Here is an 11,198-nt window from a genome sequence, read left to right as displayed (position 1 = left end):
GGCTGACCAGGCCTGGGCGGGGTGAGCACCCTCGGGCGTGGGGCGGCCGCGCGCCCACTCCCAGCCCCTGCTGCGCGCCCCTCCCCGCCGCCCGCCGCCCCGCCCCGCCCTCCTTTCCCGCCTTCTCACCACCTGCCCCTGCAGGGAGCGGCACGTGCTCTGCAGGGGGCTGGAGTCTGGCCCAGGGGTGTCGCCCACACCCGAGAGGGGTGGCCTTGGTGCCCGCCCGCCCTGTCCCGCAGGCTCCGCCTCGGACCCAGAGCCACAGGCCGCTGCCCGCTGCCCGCGCCCGCTGCTGCCGGGGCGCAGGGACAGAACCGAGGGCTGCTCGAGGGCTGCGGTGCGCAGGCGCGAGGCAGAAAAGGGGGGAGGGGCGTGCAAGGGGCGGAGCCAGGGGAGGGAGCGACCCGAGACTGTGGGGGATGGATGGGGCAGAGAAATAGAGGGGAGGCGGAGGTGCTGAGACCTGGGGTGACGAATGGGTGAGGATGGAAGTGGAGGGGGACCTGCAGGGGTGCTGAGAGACCCTGGGCGGCATGGATGAGGATGGAAGTGGAGGGGGACCTGCAGGGGGCGCTGGGAGACCCGGGTGGGGGATGGGTGAGGATGGAAGTGGAGGGGTCCTGCAGGGGGCGCTGAGAGACCCGAGTGGGGGATGGGTGAGGATGGAAGTGGAGGGGTCCTGCAGGGGGCGCTGAGAGACCCGGGTGGGGGATGGGTGAGGATGGAAGTGGAGGGGGACCTGCAGGGGGCGCTGAGAGACCTGGTGGGGGGTGGATGAGGATGGAAGTGGAGGGGGACCTGCAGGGGGCGCTGAGAGACCTGGTGGGGGGTGGATGAGGATGGAAGTGGAGGGGGACCTGCAGGGGGCGCTGAGAGACCTGGTGGGGGGTGGATGAGGATGGAAGTGGAGGGGGACCTGCAGGGGGCGCTGAGAGACCGGGTGGGGGGTGGATGAGGATGGAAGTGGAGGGGGACCTGCAGGGGGCACTTGCGGTGACTTGGTGAAGGGACAGTGGACAAGGTGGGGGAGTGAAGAAGAGGGAGCACAGCAAGGGGTTTGGAATCCACAGCAGGGCGGATGCACAGGGCTGTGGATGCACAGGGCGGTGGATGCACAGGGCTGTGGATGCACAGGGCGGTGGATGCACAGGGCAGATGGATGGGCGGGCGGGTGCACAGGGTGGTGGGTGCACAGGGCTGTGGATGCACAGGGCGGTGGATGCACAGGGCGGTGGATGCACAGGGCAGATGGATGGGCGGGCGGGTGCACAGGGCGGTGGGTGCACAGGGCGGTGGGTGCACAGGGCGGATGCATAGGGCGGTGGGTGCACAGGGCAGGGCGGATGGATGGGCAGTGGAAGCGGGAGGCGGGAACCTGTAGGAAGCTCCAGAGACCTGAGCGGGAGCTAGGTGGGCGGAGAGTCCGGGGAGGAGACAGGAGGGAGCCTAAAATATGGAGGCGCGGGTTGGAAGTCAACGGACTAAAAGCAGCTGGGAGTAGAAAGTGCGCAGTGGAGGAGATGGGGGTCAGCAAGGAGCAGGAAGGTGGGTGGGGATGTTCGGCCAAAAGGGCAGAAAAGGGGTGGGGGAGATGGAAGCGGAGAGTGGGGGATGCTTGAAGCCTTCCCCAGATCTTTAGACTTTTAAAAATCTTTCCAAAATGTCTCCTCCCAGGCGGAGGGAGGGTGAGGGAAAATGAAACGATGGCGAACCGGGAAGAGTCCGGTACCGGAGACACTTAAAGGCCGAAGGGCCGCGGCGCCGCGAGGCCCCCTCGTGCGCCCCTCGGGCCGGTGGCCGCGGTTGCCGTCCTGCGGTGTGAATTTCCCCAGCGCGTTCTTTTTAATGGAGATTAATAATTCCCAAGGTCTCCAGAAGACGTTGGCTCATTTCTCCAACCAGCTACCAAATGCATTTGGAGCCAGTGAAGGATTAAAGCCGTTTGCAGTGCACTGCTATTTCTAAAACTATTAAAAATTTTTTTCAATTACAGTGACATTCACTATTACTTTATATTAGTTTCAGGAGCACAGCATAGCTGCATTGCTATATATGTATTTTTAAAATATGTTTTTATTGATTTTAGAGAGAGTTCCGGGAAGGGAGAGGGATAGAGAGAGAAAAACGTCCTGAGAGAGAAGATGCGCTGCCTCCCGCACGCCCCCTGCTGGGGACAAGCGGCCGGGCACGTGCCCCGAGGGGTAGAACTGGCGACCTCTTGGTTCATGGGTCGGCGCTCAACCACTGAGCCACCCCGGCCGGGCTGCACTGGTCTAGTTTTAAGGCACAGTTTACAACATTCCAGGAAACAATTCTATTTTGTTTTCATTTTTAACTTTTTTTCAAAACTTTTAATATATCTTTAATGGAATTTTCTTGTTTGCTGATTGTGTGAGTGAAGGTATTTGGATGCTAGAGGCCGGGAGGAAGAAGAGTCTTGAGGAAGCGGCTGGGGTGGGCCTCAGGCAGGAATGGCTTGCTCCTGGCCTGCCTTGGCTTGAGCATATCAGCAAATAACTTCTCTCATCCATATCGGAGAACTCTCTCTGCCTGCAAAGGGCTTTCTGTAGGTCTGTCCAGCCATTCTCCACAGCTCCTTCTTGTGGCTGGTCGAATTTTATTTCACCTTCTTGTGCATAGTATGTACTCAAATATATTTTTTCATTTTCTATAGTACAAAGGATGGAACTAAATTCACTTTCAAAAGGAACTCATGTACCAGCAGTAATGTGCTTGTTAGTTGGCGCCTTGGCTCGCTGGCTTTGACACCGTCTGGGTTTCTATTACAATATGCATACTATATGGAGAAGATAAATATTTGGAGGTCATGGGAAAATAGTGTGCTGTGATAACTTCTTTTATATCATTTAAATGAGTTTCTCCGCCTGAACAGTCACCACTAACAGTACCTTCTTGCTCTAACACACAGGCACCTAGAAAGTTTGGCCACTATTTACATAATAAATTTGTATTTAGAAATTTCAGCTACTGATTAAAAACACATTTTTTAAAGGCGGTATAAGGCCAGTGGAAGGAGGGGCATGGGAAGGGTAAATTGGGGTAGACTTGGAGGGAATACGTAGGGGCTTAGAGTGGAGAAGGGGAGATAGGGGAAAGGAGGGGCAAGAGGGAGCAGAGGGCCTTGAAGGGATGAAGGCACTAGAGGGAGTGGCAGGGAAGACAGGCCTGCAGTTTACTGAACTTTGCTCCTCTAGTGGGAAGTTGCACCGAAGATTACATTTGTTTTCTTTGCTCTTATTAGACATTCCTGGGAGTCACTGAGGGGAGGCAACCTGGGACCCACTGGGGAGCCTGCCACTGAAGGGCGTGCCACTTTGGAGCTACTGAAGAGACCCTCTTTCAGAAGGTGGTTGTGCAGGAACAGAACTAGGAGGGGGCAGTATTATCATCGCCTCTTCATAGGGAAAGAAATAGAAAGATTAAGAAACTCGCTCAAGTGGTGGGATCTAGGACTCAGAACACCCCTATCCTAAACACTGCATAATTTGCTATTTATTATGGCTTTTTAATTGACACCTGGGACCACAAACTGTCTATGAGAAGGACGGTCAAAGGCCTGGGGTGGAAGGGCCTAGCCCCTCTCCGAGGAACAGCTGGAGGGTGGAGTGCACTGCCCGTGGCCATTCTGTTCTCCTGCCTCCCCAGCCCGCAGGGAGGGTGAACTTGACTTCTACATCCTAGAGTCTTACAGAAATGAATGTCGTGGTGGATTTCCCTTGTCGCTCCGCAGTGACGCTTACCTGAAGGACACCTCTGACCTCTTCATTTTAAGAGACCTTTCTGGAACTTTTTAGTTATTCAACAGTTGTTCGTGCATATAGTAGGTATTCACAATGAACTCACATATCTTCATTGTTGGGATAGGGCCATTCTGAAGGTAATCTGGCTCACAGAATTTCCAGCTTTGACACTGATGTGTATTTCCAGATGGACTCGGGCCTGCTTTAAAGTAAGGAGAAGTTAAGCCGTAATAGGCCAGGAGGTAGCCCTGGACAAGCTAAGATGCGTTAGTGCTGCCTGACTGTGTGTTACTACAATCAGCTCAGTTCTAAGGAAAAAGAACCCGAAAGTGATTTCCTAATTTGTTGAATATTACAGTTGGAGAGTAGATGCCAAGTGTTTCTTCTGTGTGGTTGGTTGGTTCTGTATTTATTGATATTGCCCCAAAGCCTGTCTAGCAACTGGTACGTCCACTGTTACTTAATCCAGTCTTATGTGGTAAGTTTGGCTCCTCTAAGTGCCACAAAGATAATTTGTATCCAAAAAGTACATAAACAGCCTATTTCTTTTGCCTAAAATGATCTTGTTATCACTCTGATTTCAACCAATAGGTTGCAAAGGAGTGTCCGTTGTCAGGAGAGCCAGGTAACCTCTAGGCAAACGCTGTTGGATCATTACACTTTGAACTTTGGTATGAAAACAGAAGAAATCGTACCTTTACTTAACAAGCAATTCAGCATTGCTCATGGACTTGGCCACAGGGGCAGGGAGGTTGGGGACACATGCACAGGAGAGGATTCTTCAAGTCATTAGGAATGGTCATAAGAAGGGGCAGAGTGCCAGCATGGGGATTAGGCTATCAGGTAGATACTTGGTAGTGTACCAAGTGTTCTAGAACTCTCTGGAACTTTATCATAATAACCTCTACCTTGCCCCATTTATCTATGAAGAAGCATTGGGTAAATAAATAGATAAAAATATAATAAAAGCTTATTGCATTTATCTGATTAAATGGAATCCGTAAACAAGCATCTTGGGGCAAAAAAGTCTGGACATGTGTACTCTGACCCATTACTAGCAGTTAATCTGGGAGCTAGGGTGCTGACGGGGCCAATGTGAAGGACCCTGCATCATTCCTTTAAACAGTAAACATAGCTAGCGCATGCAATACAGAAGGTGATCTACTTTTTTGTTGTTGGAAAAAAATCTTGAAAGATCAAAAATCTAAAATAAAATCTGAGGGTCTGTGGACTGTGCTCCCTTTGTCTCTGCACCCCAAGCTCCTAGCTACTATTCAGCCCCAGGAGGCAGCATACCATGGTGGTAAAAGTGGTACACTTCCCAGCTGTGTGACCTTCCAAGGGTTACTCACCCTCTCTGAGTCTCTATTTTCTCATCTGTAATATGAGCCTAATAATAGTACCTCCTAATTTTATTATTGTGAAGAATTAATGAAATAATCCATTGCAAATGCTTAAAAATAACACAGTGCTTGGGATATAGTGGATGGAAAATAAATGCTAGCTATTTTATTATTATTCTCACTCATGTATGCAACAGTTGTTAATATTTATAATAAAGTTATTTAATGTCATTGGGATTCTGCAAGTCTTTTGAAATTTCCTTTTCAGATTTTTTTTTTTTTTTCTAGTTCTAAAATTAAATCTTCCTTTAAAAAAAAAAAAAAATGACATCCCTGAATCTTCTGGCGGAGAACACATAAAAAGGTATTATTTTACAGTTTCATATTTCTCGAGTAGGTTTAAGATTAGAAAAAGGGCTGAACTTGATGGCATACCTAATTAGACTCTAACTAGAGGCTGATTGATAATTTGACTCCAAAAACCTAAGAGGGGTGACGCTCGATATTGTCCAGCACTGAGGACAGTCCGGGATGTCCTGCTTTCTGCAGAAGCTGTTCTCGTTTTTGTAAAGGTCAACGGCAACTCCACACTGATGGGTTCAGGCTCAGTTCTCAGTGCTTTCCTTATTTGACCTTTCAGGGCGTTATGAGAGGGAGACAGGAGGGTCAGAGTGAGAAAGAGGCAACGTTCTATACTGCACACCTGAAACTAATATAAAATAATATTGAATGTCAACCCTAATTGAAAAATAAATTTTAAAAAAAGAAAGAGGCAGTGCAATGATCGCAGCAGAGAGAGAGATTGGATGATGCTACACTGCTGGCTTTAAAGCTAGAGAAGGGGCCGCGAGCCAAGGAATGCAGGCGCCTCTAGCAGCTGAAAAAGGCAAGGACATGGATTGTCCCCGCAGCCTCCAGGAGGAACGCAGCCCTGCTGACTCACTGTAGACTTCTCACACCCAGAAGTGACAGAATAAATGTGAGTAGCTTTAAGCCTCTCGGTTTATGGCACTCAGGGCTGCACTTGGGATGGGCCAGCCAAATATTTGTGGGAGGAAGGAAGGGAGGGAGGGAGGGAGGGAGGGAGGGAGGGAGGGAGGGAGGGAGGGAGGAGATTGAAAAAGCAGACTAGAAGCCCTGGGTGAGTGAGCGGCAGGAGGCCGCTGTGCGGGCCAAACACGCCTCCAAATCTGGGCCACCCGAGAGGAGAAAAGGGAGTCAGAGCAGCTGTCCTCCAAGTCCCCCTGACTGGGGAAATCACCTTGAGAAGTTATCTGTGGGGGAAGGCAGGACGCCTATCCACATACTAACCGAGGAAACCAAACTGCTCTGTGCTAGAAATGTCCTTTTTGTTGTTTGTTTTTGAAGGAGGGAGACAAGGGTGAACACGAGCTGAGAGGAAAGGGAGAGGAAGGAATGGCCAAACAATACTCAAAATGGCTAAAATATTGTGTACAGGTGGATCCTATTGTCTGATTTTTCTAGAGAAGCCAGGATCTGGGGCGTTAAGTGAAGTCTGATTTTTTTCAACAGTGGCAACTAATTAAAAGAAATTTTTGTTGTTATTAATCCTCACTTGAGGATATTTTTTCCATTGCTTTTCAGAGATAGTAGAAGGGAAGGAGGGAGGGGAGAGAGAGAGAGAGAAGGAGAGAGAAGGAGAGAGAGAGACATTGACTGGTGGCTTCCCGCACCCAAGGTATGTGCCCTTGACCGGGAATCGAACCTGAGACCCTTCGGGACACAGGTTGACACTCTAACCACTGAGCAACACCGGCCAGGACTAATTAAAAGAAATTTTAAGTCTTCTTGTCGAAGACACAAAGAGTTGCAGGAGCCAGATTTGGCCCCGGCCGGCTAGTGATCTCGGCTGGGAGATTTTCCATTTGGCTCTCATGATTCATTCTCAGAACAAGAAAACACAGAAGGAAGGGGTCAGCCGGTGGGCACAAGGGATCATTCTGATAGTACTTGTAAACACTTTATTAACTTATCAAATCATTGTTTTTCCAGAGCAACTGGAATTCTGAGGACGCCGTTACTATTTTCTTATGGCTCTAAAGGTCACATACATGACCCAGCTTAGCCTCATCTCTCCCCCTTGAATGACACGGACATCATTGAGGCCGAAACATTTTTCTTACCAGATTACTATTCAGGGAGGCACTCATCTGGGAGCGCTAATGTCGTTATTGTTTTAGACAGCCAGGGCTGAAGCAAAAGGACATTAGTTTTCTGTGTGTTGACCTTGAAAATGTGATCTAGCAGGAGGCCAAGATGTTGGTTCCTTCTTTTCATGCCGGGACGCTTCTCCCTGGTTTGCAGTGCCAACTGAGCCAGCTCTTGCCCACAGCTTTTCTGACCCGACACCACCTCCTTCCCACCCCCACTGTCCCACACCCCAGCCACCCCAGCCGCCATCCTTCCTCATAAATGCCAAACACATGTCCATGTTGGGGGCCTCCTCCCTCCTACTAACCTGCACTTCTCCAATTAACTGCCATCTCAACTACTCCCCTCCCCAACACGTGCCTTCTATCACAATCCCCTGCTTTCTTATCTCTTCTAACCAAACCCTTGTTTATGTGTTTGCCTGTTTTTTGTTGGTTTCCTCTTAGGATATAGCTCCCAGAGAGCAGGGCTGTCTCGCTCTCCTCTGTCCTCAGAGTCTTGAACATTGCTTGGCATTTATGTGCTAAATGAACTTGAAGAGTCCAAATATCAGTGTGCTCTTACGTCCTGAGTTCCTGCAGTGAACTGGAGTGAGGCCACTGCCAATGCTCTTGACCTTGACAACAGCCAGCACAGCAGACCTAACTCACCCAGCTCGGTCTTCTCAGTCATTATCCCTGTGCAAGCATCTAGCTCTTGCAAACCGACTGTCTAGGACATGGAGTATTCCAGAGAGCAGAGGTGGAGGCCCCGGGGTTAATGTGTACCCACGTGCCTTTCAGCCTCCTGTTGGCTTCAGCACCACTTGCCTGCCTTCCTCCCGAGAATTTTCTCTGGCCTCTTTCCAGCAATCTGTCAGGAAGTTATAGACTAAGCACTCTTCGGCAATTAGACTGGACTTCAGTTGTTTTTTGAAAGATGAATTTAGAGGTAATTTTCCAATTACCAGCAGTTGTCAAATAAACGGAGACAAAAGACTGCTGAGTCTTTCTCTTGGCAGGAACGGGTCCTCGTGCCTGCAGGAGCGGGCTGTTGTGTCTTAGTGATGAATGCAGGGAATCAGCAGCTTAAAAACCAATTAGCTTTCTGCTTCTTTTGCTAACGTGGGGACTGTGCTGGGCAGACTTGGGCTGCTTGAGGATGGAGTTCAAACAGGGCCAGCAGGGAAGTTAAGCTAGCAGAACTGATGAAAGGCAATGCTCCAAGGGCATCTGTGCTCTTAGCAATATCAAACTCTTCATCTTCATTTGAGGAACACTCCTGAGTCTGAGCTGTCAGAACAGATGTGAAGGGTGAAATAACTACCGACGCCTGTTCTAGATACTAGAGCCTGAAGATCACCGGGGCATTTTTCACAGGAGCTTCAATCTGCACCTGCAAGTTTTTCTGTACATTTGCAATCTGCAAAGATGTTGAACTTACCCACACTGATATTTATAAGGTGACAATCATGTTTTTTTCCTGCAGTTGTTTGTGTGACATTTTCCTTTGTTAATGGTTGCATTTTGTCATGGGTTGATGTCGAGGGTGAGTGATGTCACAGAAAGCCTGGGAGTCACCTTGAAGTTGTCACATGGGCTCAGGGCCTGATTTGCAGCCTTGAAGGTCCAGAAGTTTAATTCAGTTAGGACTCCACAGTGGAACTAACCAAACTCAGAAGGTACCGTTGTGTCAACCAAAGTGCCAATTTCTTAATTTACAACAAAAACACTACCTTTCTAGGGAGACAGACCCCACCTCTGCCATTTGGGGTGCCCCATTCTTTGCAGCTCCTGTGACCAAGTGGAAAGACAGACTTAGAACAGAATTCCAGCTCCACTGATGACCTCAGGCAAGCCTGACCTTTCTGAGCCTCAGTTCCCTCATTTGTAAGATAGCCGTCCTTCCTCCTACACCCAGAGAGTAGCGAGGATTAAAGGAGAACATGTGTAAACTGCCGGGCCCAAGAAGAAACCTTGAATGATTTTGATAAGACAGCCAAGTGCAACTGTGAAGTGTGTAGACTTTGGAGTCAGCGTGTGGATTCCGACCCCAGCTTTGGCCACCTGATTAAGTGGCTTCATATTTCTGAGATTCAGTGTCCTCCTCTGTAAGCTGGGGTTGAAATGCTGTCTAACTCACGGACTTGCGGTTGTATCGAATGAGATGCCGTATTGGAAAGCACGCGGCGGCGTGATCCCTACTCCTGGATGAAGTAAGGGCGCAAGCGAATGGGAGCTGCCGTTGCTATTCGGCACGTTCGTGGTTGTGGTGGTAGAAATGAGTTGTAGCAGCTATTGTGGCAGCACCAGCAACAAAACCAAAGCAGCCAGGAGGTACAGGTTGCTTAGTGAACAGGGAATTGACCCAAGGGGTCGGCTGTCTATGGGTCAATGCTGGTATGATTGACGCTTTGGGCTGACTGATTCTCTTTCGTGGGAGGCTGTCCTGTTCGTTGTAGGGTGCTCAGCAGCAGCTCTGGCCTCCATCCACTAGATGCCGGTAACACCACCCAGTTCTCACAATCAGAGATGTCTTTGGACTCACCCACTTGAGAAGCACTGGTCCAGGGGACGGAACACTTCCCCCAGGCCACGGAGAAGCCTGTGGGCCTCCATAGCGTACCCACGCCTTTATGACTCCCACCAGCCCAGTGTTGTGCTTTGAGTCTCCCTTTTTAAGGTTTAATCTGAGCTCCCTTTTGTCCATTTGATGACAAATATCAAGTGGCTGTTATGAAGCACATGTCTGGAGGATAATCTGTTAGAGAACAAGGCTTGGCCTCTGCCCTAGGGGACACCCCACAGACCTCCTCTCACCCCCTTCCGGCGCCGCTCTCCTTGCTCACATGGGTCAGCAGACCGTTGACTAGATCACAGCTTTCTACACCTCACTGCAGCCTGGAGCAGGGTGCTTCTTGGTCCTGCAGTGACAAAACCTTGTCTGCATGGAATTACTTCTTTCGAGAGCTCAACTGTTTCCTTGTGCAGACTCCCATGATACTTACTAGCATAATAACCTTAGGGACATGAATTTACCATTTTGGATCACAGATTCCTGTGCAAAATGGGGACAATGCTATATTCCCCAACTGGTGCTTGTAGGCAGATTAACTGAGATTCTGTGGGCTCTCCCCTCGTCTCTCTCCAATGTCAAGCTTATTCTAGACCATAGATGCACCTCACCAGGCCCCTTGCTATTTGCCACAAAGTGGTTTTTAAGGACAGAGCTTAACTGAACGTGTGTAAGCTTCCGTTTTCTGTTCTGTTATCCCAGTGCCTACATTTGTCTGCATTACTGTCGAATTTCTAATGCCCCTTGCCAGCGGAACTCTGTGGTTAGTAAATCTCTGTATTGTGACCAGAATAGTCCCTCCCATTGTAATTTAGACTCTCATCTGGGAAGGCCTGGCTGAATGATTAAAAGTTCAAATTATTTTCCAATTAAAGAAAGATATTCCATTACTTTCAAAGTGAGCAAGAACTGGGCTAGGCAACTATGACTTTAATAAAATTCTTTAGGGAATCAGTAAGTAAACAGATAAGAATGACTGGAAACTTCATTCTGTGAGCTCTGCATTGATCCCTCATTGGAGTCCCATATACAGTCCCCGCTGAGAGCTAAGTGCTCGCGCAAGCCCCGCTCCGCTTAATGTGTCTGCCAATAGCTTGTATTCTTACGCAGTTTCAGCAGTCACCAGAAATCTTGTTGACACTGTCAGTTTACTTAGCAAAATGATCTGCAAAGGTAAACTTTAACCCGGCCCCTTCAGAATTCCTGTTAGACTTATGGAATCGACAATGTGTGTTTAGCAAGCTCCCCTTTGTCCCACTTTGGGAGCGATCATTCTACATTTCTCAGGTATGTCACGTTCATATCATGCCGCTTTTTATAGATGCTTCACATAATTGCACTTGGGGCACCCAAGTTTAATTGTGTC

Source organism: Miniopterus schreibersii (genome assembly GCF_964146895.1).
Source record: "Miniopterus schreibersii genome assembly, chromosome: 10".
Classification (NCBI taxonomy): domain Eukaryota; kingdom Metazoa; phylum Chordata; class Mammalia; order Chiroptera; family Miniopteridae; genus Miniopterus; species Miniopterus schreibersii.
The sequence above is the reverse complement of the archived record's forward strand: the minus strand, read 5'-3'. Positions refer to the sequence as shown.